The following is a 13,203-nucleotide window of genomic DNA, read 5'->3' as shown; positions in this document are numbered from 1 at the left end:
GTTTGGGGGCCCTTGGGGGACATTTTGGGGGCCTTTACAGCAATTTCACTTGAGAAATGTACCATGATCTGATGCTATTTATATTATTAACTTCTTCCCTCCATTAACATAAGACACACAATGTACTACAAAAGAAAACAGTCAGACAAAGGTGGGGGTATGAAATCACGGATCTGTGAGAGTGAGGTTGTTCTGAATGAGTGTGATGCCCTGGCTGCACGCATACACTCAACGAATACTGGACTACTTGCCCCGGTGCTTGCCCGTTTTTCCTCCCGGAATTTCCCCCAGTGAGGGGGATAACTTTGTAATATGCTATTGGCTGTTTGTATTCTTTTTGGAAAATATAAAAAGATACTCCTGTGGAAAGGCTATATTATTTGACTTATATTGAACCTATAAACAATTTAGTATTATTTAGTATATGTAAGGTTTTGCCCCCTCAAATGGTACCTCGTCAGATAATCCCCACATATCCTACAACAACTTCTGTGAACAGACTTCACTGTAGTAGATTTTCATAAATTATATTTGTACTTAGGCTGTTCTGCTGTCATGAAAGTTTATAGTTAGATAAATTCAAAGTCCAGCCGTCTGCTGTCCAGCCTCTCCCACCCCTCACTGGGGAAAATTCTGGGAGGAAAACAGAAATGGGGCGAGTAGTCTTGTTACCCACTCAACCAACCATGTGCACGTGCACATGAACTGAACACACATACGGGCTAAGTAATCACTGAAGCTTGTTATTCCATATAGATTGACAGTCACACAACAACACTGTATTAAACACAACAACCATGACGATTGACAACAAAGTCCTCCATTCTAGTACTTTTCTGTTCTCTAATCTCTACCGTCACCATGTGTCCCGTTGTCCTATATTGTATTTTATCAATTCAATAGTATTGTCTTTTTCAGTCTTCATACTGTAATAATGATCAAATGAAACAGACAAGGCTGGTCAAAATCACACAAACTTTAGTGAATCTTACAACAGGGTCCACCATGTTCAATTCATCAAAACATTTAGAGACGTACAAATAGACACTTCTATATAGTTAAAGAACAGAACAGGAATTCATCGTAAAGGAAGCAAAAAGGGAAAAGAAACATACTACAATTCACATACTGCAAGTCACAAACATATTGCAAGTCACACACACACACACACACACACACACACACACACACACACACACACACACACACACACACACACACACACACACACACACACACACACACACACAATCAAAACAACAAGCATATAAACAGCTGCAACCACATACTGCACAGCTGCACAACCACACTGACAAACTGACTGTATAAGTCAAAAAGTTTATATGACCAGTGAATGATGTTGTTGATAGTTGATAGTGATACCAATACTTTTGTATTTTTACTAGTACATTTTTAATGGGACTTTTGGGACTTTTACTTGTAGAGTACTTCCACCACTGAGAAGAACCACCACCACCAGTGTTTACTGTTTATAAACTTACTTGTTGTTGCTGGAGCATCGTCATTGTCACTAGACTCAGTAGACTGCATGCTGGGGACTGAGGGGACTCTGAACATTTCTGTCAATTTTCGACATTTTGCCCCCTCCTCCTCACGGGCTCTTTGTTTTTTTGCCCTCTCCCTTTCAGCTCCACCTGGCCTCCTTTTCTTTCCCTTTGGATCCATCATCCATATTAAAACGTAACGTTACTTAAAATTAAATTTTGTCGACGTGACGTCGAATAATAACCAGCGCCGGCTTTCTTACTCTGCACTCTCTCAGTCTCTCTCTCCTCCTCCTTAACTCCGCCTCTCCTTCACAGTCGGGCCATGCTGCATGGGGTAGAGGGCGGGCCAAAAAGCCAAACTAACCAATCACGTATCGATTCTTCTAAAAAAAAACGTTCAGTAACGTCATTTTGACCAATCCGGGATCCCTACCCCTCTGATCACAGAGCTGTGTGTGAGAGCACGTTGCCTTTCTGTTTACGACGGGGGGAGAGAGGGGCAATGCCGCGCGCTGCATTGAATTGAAATTGACTGTGGCTGGCCTGCCTCAGTTTTAGTGGGGTTCCGTCTCCATGTTAAATTTAGTTGTCATTTACAACTCATGTAAAAGTTTCACTTTCAGTACTAATTTGAAGGGGAGGGTCTATAGAACCATTTTGGTTCGAGTGGCAATCACCAAAATAAAATAATTGGCCTATAGGGGGCGTAATCAGGTGCCAACCCCCATCAGCCCTACAAAAATATGTAAACTGTTGTAACTTTTGATTAAATTATCCAATCTGAACATATTATATATGTATGGATTCACAATCAGGAGTAGCATTTGGTACTTAAACCTTATTAGACATATAATATTTGTTTCCACCCAGTATTGGTGTATATCCACAAAAATAGCAGGAAAAACGAGCTAAAAACTAGTAGTGGGGTCCCTAGACAGACCGTCATTTACAACTCAACAAAGGTTTAACTTTCACTTGTAATTTGTAGATAATGACCTATAGAACAATTTTAGTTCGAGTGGCAAGTCTACAAATTAAAAAATATATATTTTTTTGCCAAATTTCCAAAATGGCCAAAATCGGAATTATGTTTATTTGAAAAATGTCTTAATTTTCTTATATTGCTGTTTTTTCTTTGTTTTTCTTGCTATATCAAGTTAATCCTGTGTGAGGAATCAACTGGATTTCAAATATTAATGTTTTTAATAATCTGATATAGAAACAAAATAAAGATGGCTGCCATTGTACATTGAATTACTACATTACGCCTAACTTCTATCCTGTTGAACCTAGAATGGTGATGTTGGTGCCTATACCTATGTTATCATGAATGACTAATTGTATAAAAACTAAATACATATAATAGGACAATATATAATATTTCACACAAATGAGACAATGCAGTACATATGTGGGGAACTAAAGTTAGATATTGGAATAATAATACACCACTCCTGTGTTACATTTATTTATTTTATTATTTTAGTTATACTATGTACTGCCACTATAGGGGGCAGAGTAGCAGGTGTGTCTTAATTGTTCAGACTTGGTAGCTTTTTAGTTATAAAACTAAGCATACTGCAGAAGAGCATGAGCTGCACTGATTGCTCTCTTGTGGTATTGATATTTTGAAGGTAAGCAAAAAAGTTAAACATGTCATGAAGGATCCTAAAGTGTTTTTTATGAATATGGATAGTCATGGAGTGCCACGATACGGTCTTCTCCCAGCGCAACTGCCTTGTCGTTTATCTCTTGGGTGAGTTCTACCTTCTGGAACGAATGGTCTGCTGCATATGTTTCTTCACCACAAAAGAGACATTTATTACGATTAACAGGTGCACCAGTCCGGCATGATCTTCTTGCCAATGCCACAGCACCTCCAGAATGCCTTTTTTTTTGCACTGTCAAGTGCTGTTGCCCTATACAGATGCGGACAAGTTGTATGCCAGAATGCACGATTTAGCTTCATGGATTCTGCATCTGGAAGTTCAACGTCTGGGTGGGCAGAAGCGTCAATTGCTCTGAACTGACTTGCAAGGCCTATGATGTCTGTGTAGGCTCCTTCTCTACGACTGGCAACTGGATTTGCAAGAGGGCAAACAAGTCTTTCCTCAGTTTGCTTTTGGCACAAAATGCACAACTGCCATTCCAGCCATAACAGACAAATACTTTATCCAGGTTTAGTTTTCTGTTAGGGTCATATCATGAAAAAATATAGAAAATATTATATTACTATATTATTATATAACTTTTGTATTTCAAAGTTTGCCTCAACATATTAATAGATACAAGAAAACAGTCAGCAGTGCATATAGCTACATTCACATTTACCATTGTAATAATAATGAAAATAATGAAAACACAATTTCTTCCTCAGCATAATTGCTATACTGTAGCTAGCCTTTAGTTTTAGCCTGTGCTATAGCTACAGGCTACTTTGGTTAATGCCAGCTCATACTATTGGGATGTAGTACTTTGGCCACTTATCCCACATGACTATCCATATTCATAAAAAACACTTTAGGATCCTTCATGACATGTTTAACTTTTTTGCTTACCTTCAAAATATCAATACCACAAGAGAGCAATCAGTGCAGCTCATGCTCTTCTGCAGTATGCTTAGTTTTATAACTAAAAAGCTACCAAGTCTGAACAATTAAGACACACCTGCTACTCTGCCCCCTATAGTGGCAGTACATAGTATAACTAATGAAATAAACAAATATAACAGGAGTGGTGTATTATATTCCAATATCTAACTTTAGTTCCCCACATATGTACTGCATTGTCACATTTGTGTGAAATATTATATATTGTCCTATTATATGTATTTTGTTTATATACAATTAGTCATTCATGATAACATAGGTATAGGCACCAACATCACCATTCTAGGTTCAACAGGATAGAAGTTAGGCGTAATGTAGTAATTCAATGTACATTGGCAGCAATCTTTATTTTGTTTCTATATCAGATTATTCAAAACATTAATATTTGAAATCCAGTTGATTCCTCACACAGGATTAACTTGATATAGCAAGAAAAACAAAGAAAAAACAGCAATATAAGAAAATTAAGACATTTTTCAAATAAACATAATTCCGATTTTGGCCATTTTGGCAAAAATATATATCTTTTTAAATTTGTAGACTTGCCACTCGAACTAAAATTGTTCTATAGGTCATTATCTACAAATTAGAAGTGAAAGTTAAACATTTGTTGAGTTGTAAATGACGGTCTGTCTAGGGACCCCACTACTAGTTTTTAGCTCGTCTATTTTTGTGGATATACACCAATACTGGGTGGAAACAAATATTATATGTCTAATAAGGTTTAAGTACCAAATGCTACTCCTGATTGTGAATCCATACATATATCATATGTTCAGATTGGATAATTTAATCAAAAGTTACAACAGTTTACATATTTTGGTAGGGCTGATGGGGGTTGGCACCTGATTACGCCCCCTATAGGCCAATTATTTTATTTTGGTGATTGCCACTCGAACCAAAATGGTTCTATAGACCCTCCCCTTCAAATTAGTACTGAAAGTGAAACTTTTACATGAGTTGTAAATGACAACTAAATTTAACATGGAGACGGAACCCCACTATTTAGGAGAGATTTTTTTTTGCTGCGCACTTAACCCATTCTGACCGGGCACCCATTTTGGTGTCAGCATCATGTTATGCTTTAGCTATTTAAAAATAGCAGATCTACAAGCTCATATCGCGCCACCGAGTGGCGCGATACGAGCTTGTAGGTCTGCTATTTTTGAAAAATCGAAGAGCGGCTGACATTTTTAGAATCTGATCTCAGGTCAGAATGGGTTCATCAGACCAGTGTGTGTCCGGCGGAAACCTCGTATGAATCTGATCTCAGGTCAGAATGGGTTAAGCGCTGCACTGCGCTGGTTCTGGCTGGCTGGCCTGACCTGATGCAAAATAAATTAAATAATAATAATATATATTCTTTTTTTTTTTCTTTTTTTGACAGCCAGGCCAGGCAGGCCACTAGGACGGCAGGCCACCGGGAATAGTCCCGGTGCTCCCGATGGCCAAACCGGGCCTGCGTATTAGTATTGGTGTGGTGTGTTGTGTTCCACATGCAGTGAGCTTGTGTGTGTGTGTGTGTGTGTGTGTGTGTGTGTGTGTGTGTGTGTGTGTGTGTGTGTGTGTGTGTGTGTGTGTGTGTGTGTGCGTGTGTGCGTGCGTGCGTGCATGCGTGTGCGTGTATGTTCAGCACAGTTCATTTGGTCTCACTCCATGTCTCGGCTCAGTATTAAAAGCCTGCTTCACTCTCAAACGGCTAACTCCACCACCTCTCCCCCTCTCATGCAAGTAATTGAGAATATATAAAGTCACACCAACAACATCGATGAGGCAGTATTGCTTTGTTTTCAAAATATAAGGTTTTCTTAATTTCCTGAACATTTTATATATTTTTCATTTCCTGAAAAATGACCATTTTGGAGTTAGGTGGTTTCTTCCCGATAGCAGAGATATGCTACACAACCACAATGTTGCACATAGACATAAAATAAATCCCCATGAAAAGCAACACTAAAGGCCCTGGCACATTCAAAGTGTCAGAAGCCCTCAAGCCCCAGTCCAAATGCACGAAGAGTAATTAACTAGAAACAAAGTTTCAAGAAATTTTACTGGGTGCCTGAAGCTCGCCAAGTCTGTGCAGCATTTGAGCCACGGACCACCATTTGATGACATTTAGCCTCTCAGACCCTGTAAGGGTCCATTTGGTTACATGTGCGCCAGGTCTCTCCATTGACTTTCAATGAGGTATTTTGTCTAAGTTTAATTGCGCATTATGTTGCCACCAACATTCTAATGCTAACATGCTAACATGCTAATACTAACATGCTAAGATGTCTGAGCTGTAAGGGGCTGGGGTTTAAGCAATTAAGCAATTACAGCGTGCTCCTATTGGTGGTCTAAGTCCATGGAGCAAGTTTCAAGACTGTAGCATGCTGCAAACAAAAGTTAGAGCTGCATAAAGGCCAGCCAATAGGAATACAGAGTTGCTGGGCTTAAGTTATTAAGCCATTGTAACTTGTTCCTCTTGATGGTCTAAGTCGATGTAACAAAGTTTGAGGCTGTAGCATGTTGTAAACACAAGTTAGAGCTGTGTAAAGGCCAGCCAATAGGAAGACAAAGGGGCGGGGCTTAAGCAATTACAGCGTGCTCCTATTGGTGGTCTAAGCCCATGAAGCCTGTAAAAAGTTAGAGCTGTGTAAAGGCCAGCCAATAAGAAGACAGGGTTTGTGTGTGTGTGTGTGTGTGTGTGTGTGTGTGTGTGTGTGTGTGTGTGTGTGTGTGTGTGTGTGTGTGTGTGTGTGTGTGTGTGTGTTTGTGTGTCCATTTGGTTTCGCTCAGGTGGGCGGCCCGGTTCCGGCGAGCCGCCTGAAACGGTTGAGAAATGACAGAGTTACGTGTTTCCCCGATTTTCTCCATTGACTTTCAGTGTGTGTGTGTGCATGCACATGTGTGCATGTGCGTGCGTGTGTGTTCATGTGCGCATGTGTGAGAGGTGGTCAACTTGACCTAGAATCATTAACAAAGTATCATTTTCACCTGTGCTACTCTATGCAAATGCAACCACTACCCTAACCCTACTGTTGAAAGTGACTATGACTATGTGTCTCAATGAAAGAACGTATGTCCGAACAAATTGCTCTATCGCTAAAAAATGAAAAGTCGAATGCGATTTTTGTTCTCGGCGTGAGTGACCCGATACATTGAGGTTAGCTGTGTGCGATCGTAGAATTGGTACGATATAAAACGTGGTTATAAGAGCGAGTTAAGAATTGTGTTTGTGATGAAAAAAATGCTGACTCATTCAGGCAGTTAACATGGACTTTTATGACACATTATGATGGTACACCTGTGGCTTTCAGGGCTGTAGTTCACATACTGTATGTACCATGCTGCGCTATGGTTGTGACATTGGGTGAAAGACGATGACTGGCTACAAAATTACCGAAACCCATGCGTGTAAAGTGAATATTTTGGCCGTGAGGACGATTTGTTCGGAGAATTTCGGTACAGTCTTCACAGTGGCTTCTCACTCTGACCCGGTCTCTCTCTGGGCGTGCGACACTCTTGAGTCGAGATTATTTCTCAGACCACACACACTTTGGACTGCGATAACGGGCAAACCGTACAACGTATTCGAATTCCGTCTGGACCACAACAAAGTTGATGGCCTCATGTGCTGTTTGACGTTTAAATCGTGTTTCTACGTAACAGTATGCCAGAGCAATGTGGCTCCAAAGTAACGTGTCGTTTCCCCATTGACTTTGAATGGGGATTTTTCGTGTCGTTTATTGCGAATTATGTGGGCACGGTAACGCAAATCGGAAAGAAAAGCACAAGCACACCATTCACGGCCGAGCCGCACGTTTTGATGTATATATTGCGGGGCTTTGGTAAACCGTGCGGCCGGCCATAGAGGTCAAAGTTTTGGAACATTTATTATGATTATTACTAGAAACAAAATTTAAAGAAATTTTACTGTGTGCCTGCAGCTCGCCAAGTCTGTGCAGCATTTGAGCCACCGACCACCATTTGATGACACTGTGAATTTCACCCGAATTAATTTCAAGTAGTGCTCATACTGTACGTTTTAAGAATATTTGGCTAGTTCTGGGTGCCTGCCATGCAATGGCAGAAACACAGGTTGAAATCCGCAACCAATACTTAATAATAATCGTAGTCAAGACACGAAACTTTGACGTCTACGGCCGGCCGCACGGTTTACCAAAGCCCCACAATATATACATCGAAACGTGCGGCTCGGCCGGGAATGGTGTGCTTGTGCTTTTCTTTCCGTTTCGGGTTACCGTGCCGACGTAATTCGCAATAAACTACGCGAAAAATGCCCCATGCAAAGTCAATGGGGAAACGCGGGTAAAAACTGAAAATGACACGTTACTTTGGAGCCACATTGCTCTGGCATACTGTTACGTAGAAACACGATTTACACCTCAAACAGCACACGAGGCCATCGACTTTGTTGTGGTTCAGACGGAATTCGAATACGTTGCACGGTTTGCCCGTTGTCGCAGTTCAACGTGTGTGTGGTCTGAGCAAAAATCTCGACTCGCAGTGTCGCACGGCCAGAGAGAGAGCGGGTCAGAGGGACAAGACATTGTGAAGACTGTAGCGAAATTCTCCGAACAAATCGTCCTCACGGCCAAAATATTAACTTTACACGCATGGGTTTCGGTAATTTTGTAGCCACACTCGTCCTCTTTCACCCAATGTCACAACCACAGCCCAGATTCATACGGTACGTGAACTACAGCCCTGAAAGCGACAGGTGTACCATCATAATGTGTCATACAACTCCATGTTAAATGCATGAATGAGTCAGCAGTTTTTTCATCACAAACACAATTTCTTAACTCGCTCTCATAACCACGTTTTTTATCGTACCAATACCACGATCGCACACGGCGTACCTCAATGTCTCTGGTCACTCACGGCGAAAACAAAAATCGCATTTGACGTTTACTTTTTGCGATAGAGCAATTTGTTCGGACATACGTTCTCTCACTGAGTCAGTGTGGTTTTAACTTTCAATAGTGTTTGCATTCGCATAGACTAGCCCTAGCCCAGGTGAAATTGATACTTTGTTAATGATTCAAGGTCAAGTTGACCACCTCTCAAACACGCGCACACACGAACGCACATGCACGCACATGCACACATGTGCACGCACACTAGAGCACAGCACGGGTCCACCCGGACCCGAATACCCGAGATCCGACCCGAGAACCGAGCCGGGTCGGGTGCAAAATATTGACGTGCCGTCGGGGAACGGGCGGTTCCATTTCAAAGCTGCCGGTCTCGTTTCGGGTATCTGAAATGCAGAATACCCGAAATACCCGTGCAGGACCCGAGCTTTATTATATATTAAACCTTTCAACTTTAAAAATAGTTTTTGAAAATAGATATTATGGTTATGCGTTACGGTTGTAATGATTATGTTCTAAAATACACGCCTCGAGGATTTGGAAATGGAACGTATCCACTGGTGGTGGGTGTGTCACAGTGTGTGCTCGGCTGCGCGCGTCACACAACACAAACAGTAGCCGCGATATTATCATCATGGCGGCCCCCTTCTTGAGCGAGGTAAAACGCAAACTAAAATCAAATGATTACAGCACGCAATCTCCTAAAGGGAAGTCAGATGTCTGGGACAGTTTTGTTGTCATTGTCGACGCGGATGGTAACAATGTTGGTGCTGCTAAATGCACAAAGTGTGACTCACTGTTTAATTACGACATGCAGAAGACGGGAACATCTTCACTGAAGAAACACCTGACTGGGAAGGCGTGTAAAAAAAGAGAGAGTGCCGGCGAGCTTCCACAACAAAGTGCCATCACGTCTTTTGTTGCTCGGAAAACAATTCCATCCAAAAGAAAAGCTGCCATTCTTGATGACTGCATTAAAGTGTGCGCCAAGGATTTGCGGCCCTTCCGTATGTTTGAGACCCCAGCTTTTCAAGGTTTCGCCCAGACATTACTGGACACGGGGGCGGTGCATGGACACTGTGATGTGAAAGATTTGATGCCGTCTTCATTCACGATTTCCCGTGCCACAAAGGTGAAATGTGACAACATGAAAGCGGAACTTCTCCCTAAAATAAAGCGGTACATTGCCAGGGCCATGGCTTGTGGCGCCTCCACAGATATGTGGACCGATGATTTCCGCAAGGTAAGCTACACATGCATCACTCTGCATTTCATTGACGAGGAGTGGACGTTCCAGAGCAGAGTGATTTGTACCTGTGCTTTCCCTTACCAAGCAAAGCACACAGCTGCTAACATCAAAAGTGAGCTGATTAAACAGTTGAGTGACTTCGGACTGTCACAAGTGGAAATCGACTCGCTTGTTTTTGTTAGTGACCAAGCGGCTAACGTGCAGGCTGCCTTGGCTCGTTGGACTCATGCGAGCTGCAATGCACATGTGCTGAACACTGTGCTCAAACACACCTTCAAGGAGGTTGACGGTGATGAAGATGAGGAGCACTTGGAAGAAGCGAGAGCGTGTCTGAGCCAGTGCAAATCACTTGTTACCTTTTTCAAGCATTCTGGATTACAGCTGGAGCTTCCAAAGTCCCTTAAACAGGAGTGCGAGACTCGATGGAACACAAAGCTTGCAATGTTAGAATCGGTACTACACTCCTTTGATACTGTCCAAACCATTCTCCTGGGAAGATCAGAGATGCACAGAATGAGTAACATCACAAAAGAGTTGCTCCAGATGTTGGTCAATTTTCTAAATCCTTTCAAAGAAGCAAGTGATGAGCTCAGTGGATCGAATTACCCAACCATCAACCGGCTGGCTCTGTGGAAAACGACTCTCCTGCAACACTGTGACATTACACCAGCAGACCCAAGGCCACTGGAGATTCTGAAAAACAGGTCCAAATCTCTTCTTACTGCTCGAATTGTCCTGGGCAACCACGCAAAGCTGGGTGTGATGCTATGGCCAAAGTTTAAACAACTCAGGATGTTCTGCAGAGAGGAAAGGGAGGAGATCTATCAACTTGCTCGGGATGAGATTGCAACGTTTTCACGTGAAGTCTGTGTCCGTGATGAACCCGCTGACACGCCAGAAGAAGATACTGCACCGAAAGCAGCCTTGCCATTTAGCCAATGGGAGGATATCCAGGACCCGGCCGGCGTTGACACAGATGAGGTGGACGCTTATTTGCAATTCAAAACTACAATGGAAGATGACAAAGACGTCTTAGGATTCTGGAAATGCCATGGAAACCTCTTTCCAACACTGACCAGACTAGCACTGAAAACGCTGTGTGTCCCAGCTTCGAGTGTCAGCTGCGAGGCTGCTTTCAGCGCGTCTGGACGGGCCCTGGAGAATAGACGGACATCCCTCGGTACAGCCACTGTCAACGCCTTGCTGTTCTTAAATAGCAACTTCAAATAAGGTGAGAACGATTTATTATTAACCTTTAATATTAGCTAACCGTTTAGTATGCCTTATTTTATTATTTTAATATTTATTATTGCTGCTTTTATTACATGTCATTGCCAGCCAGCCACGGAGCAGTGGAACTGTCCAAGTGTCCAGTGCCAAAGGAGATGACTGCAGCAGAGATCTTCTTTTTTGTTTTGTTTATTTTATTTTATTATTATTTTTATATTCTATTGCAGTAGTAGCCAACTAGCCATCCATCATCTACATGCTATTCCTGTTAACATTCACGACTGAAAGTGTAGCCTAATAACACACTGCAAAATGCCTCATTCCACACTACTGTACTAGGTGTCATGCTGGGTGGAGGTAATGTCTGAAAAGAAATGAACGCTGTTGGTCCTTTTTATTGTTTTAAATGGGGAGACGGGAGAGCAGACACAGACAGTTGCTTTAATTTGTTTAATTTATAGACTATACTATAGTAACAGTTCACAACTTCACACTTCAAGTTCACAGTGTAATGGTAAAATGGCTCTGACTGTAGCAGTGGAGTTAACAACTGGTTTCACCACCTGTTAAAATTAGCACTCATTCAGTGTCTTTGTCTTGGAAATGTTGTTTCACTACAGTTGGTGACAAATGCAAATTCAACTAGGGTTCAATTACAAGGACTGAAAGGGCCTGTGTTTGTGTGAAGTATGGTAATACCAGTGGGGTAAAAAGAAGAAAAAAAAACACTGCAATAAACCTCGATTTTCTTGCAACTTTGTGTGTTTTCTTATACATGTCTGTTTGTACATAATGTAATGTATCAGACTACTGGTTCATTACTTAGAGTTATTGATTGATTTAAAAATGTTTTAGCGTGACAGCTGTTATTTATGTATACACTAAAATAAATATAGGCCTAGTCTGTTCTTGCATATTGAATGAGGAATGTTTAACATTACCAGTACATGATTGAAATGGCAAATCCAATCAAGACAGCAGAGCGAATAGCTTGGATGAGCGTGTTTTATTTAGAATATAGAGATGTAAGAATGACCACTGGAGGAACTTGAAAGCTGCGTGATCTACATATTCTGCAATCTGCTGACTGCCTGGACAGTGGACACAGTGGACAGGTTTGTGTCGTTGTGGTGATTATTGAGTGTGGGATCTGGGATGGGTATAATAAGACGAAAGTCCGTGAAAATCTATTTCTGTTCTGAATCTGCATTATGCTGTGCAAACTAACATTCTCACAGAATATGCTTATGTTGATGCTCTCTCTCCACCTAGCGTCTGTTAGATATAGCCACTGTGATTGGTTAGTGCTACTGCATGTTGGGAGTATCTACAGGTACACAGTTGTGTGAAGTCAGCCTTCCGTATACATGTGAATGTGATCCACCGCAGTCACTCTGGAATAAAGCCTAATTATTACAGCACGTCGTCCTTTCTGATTGTACACATTGTGCAACGCAAGACAAACTGTAGGCCTGCTTAACCATGCGACGCATTGAGAGCTTGTAGATTGGCGCTTTTCAGCGCTCCTTTATAGAGGCGGGGGTGATCATGCATTGCTGACGTTCAGTCTCATAATCACAGTGAAAATGAGCATAATATAGGATTGGACACCAGAGACGTGCTGGCCATTGGGAATTTCGGGACAACTCCCGAACGGCCGGTCCAGTCCAGGCCGGTCTGGGCCAGCCGTTAAAAAAAAAAAAAAAAAAATCATATATTTTTAT

Source organism: Protomyctophum parallelum (genome assembly GCF_964188405.1).
Source record: "Protomyctophum parallelum genome assembly, chromosome: 19".
Classification (NCBI taxonomy): Eukaryota; Metazoa; Chordata; class Actinopteri; order Myctophiformes; family Myctophidae; genus Protomyctophum; species Protomyctophum parallelum.
The sequence above is the reverse complement of the archived record's forward strand: the minus strand, read 5'-3'. Positions refer to the sequence as shown.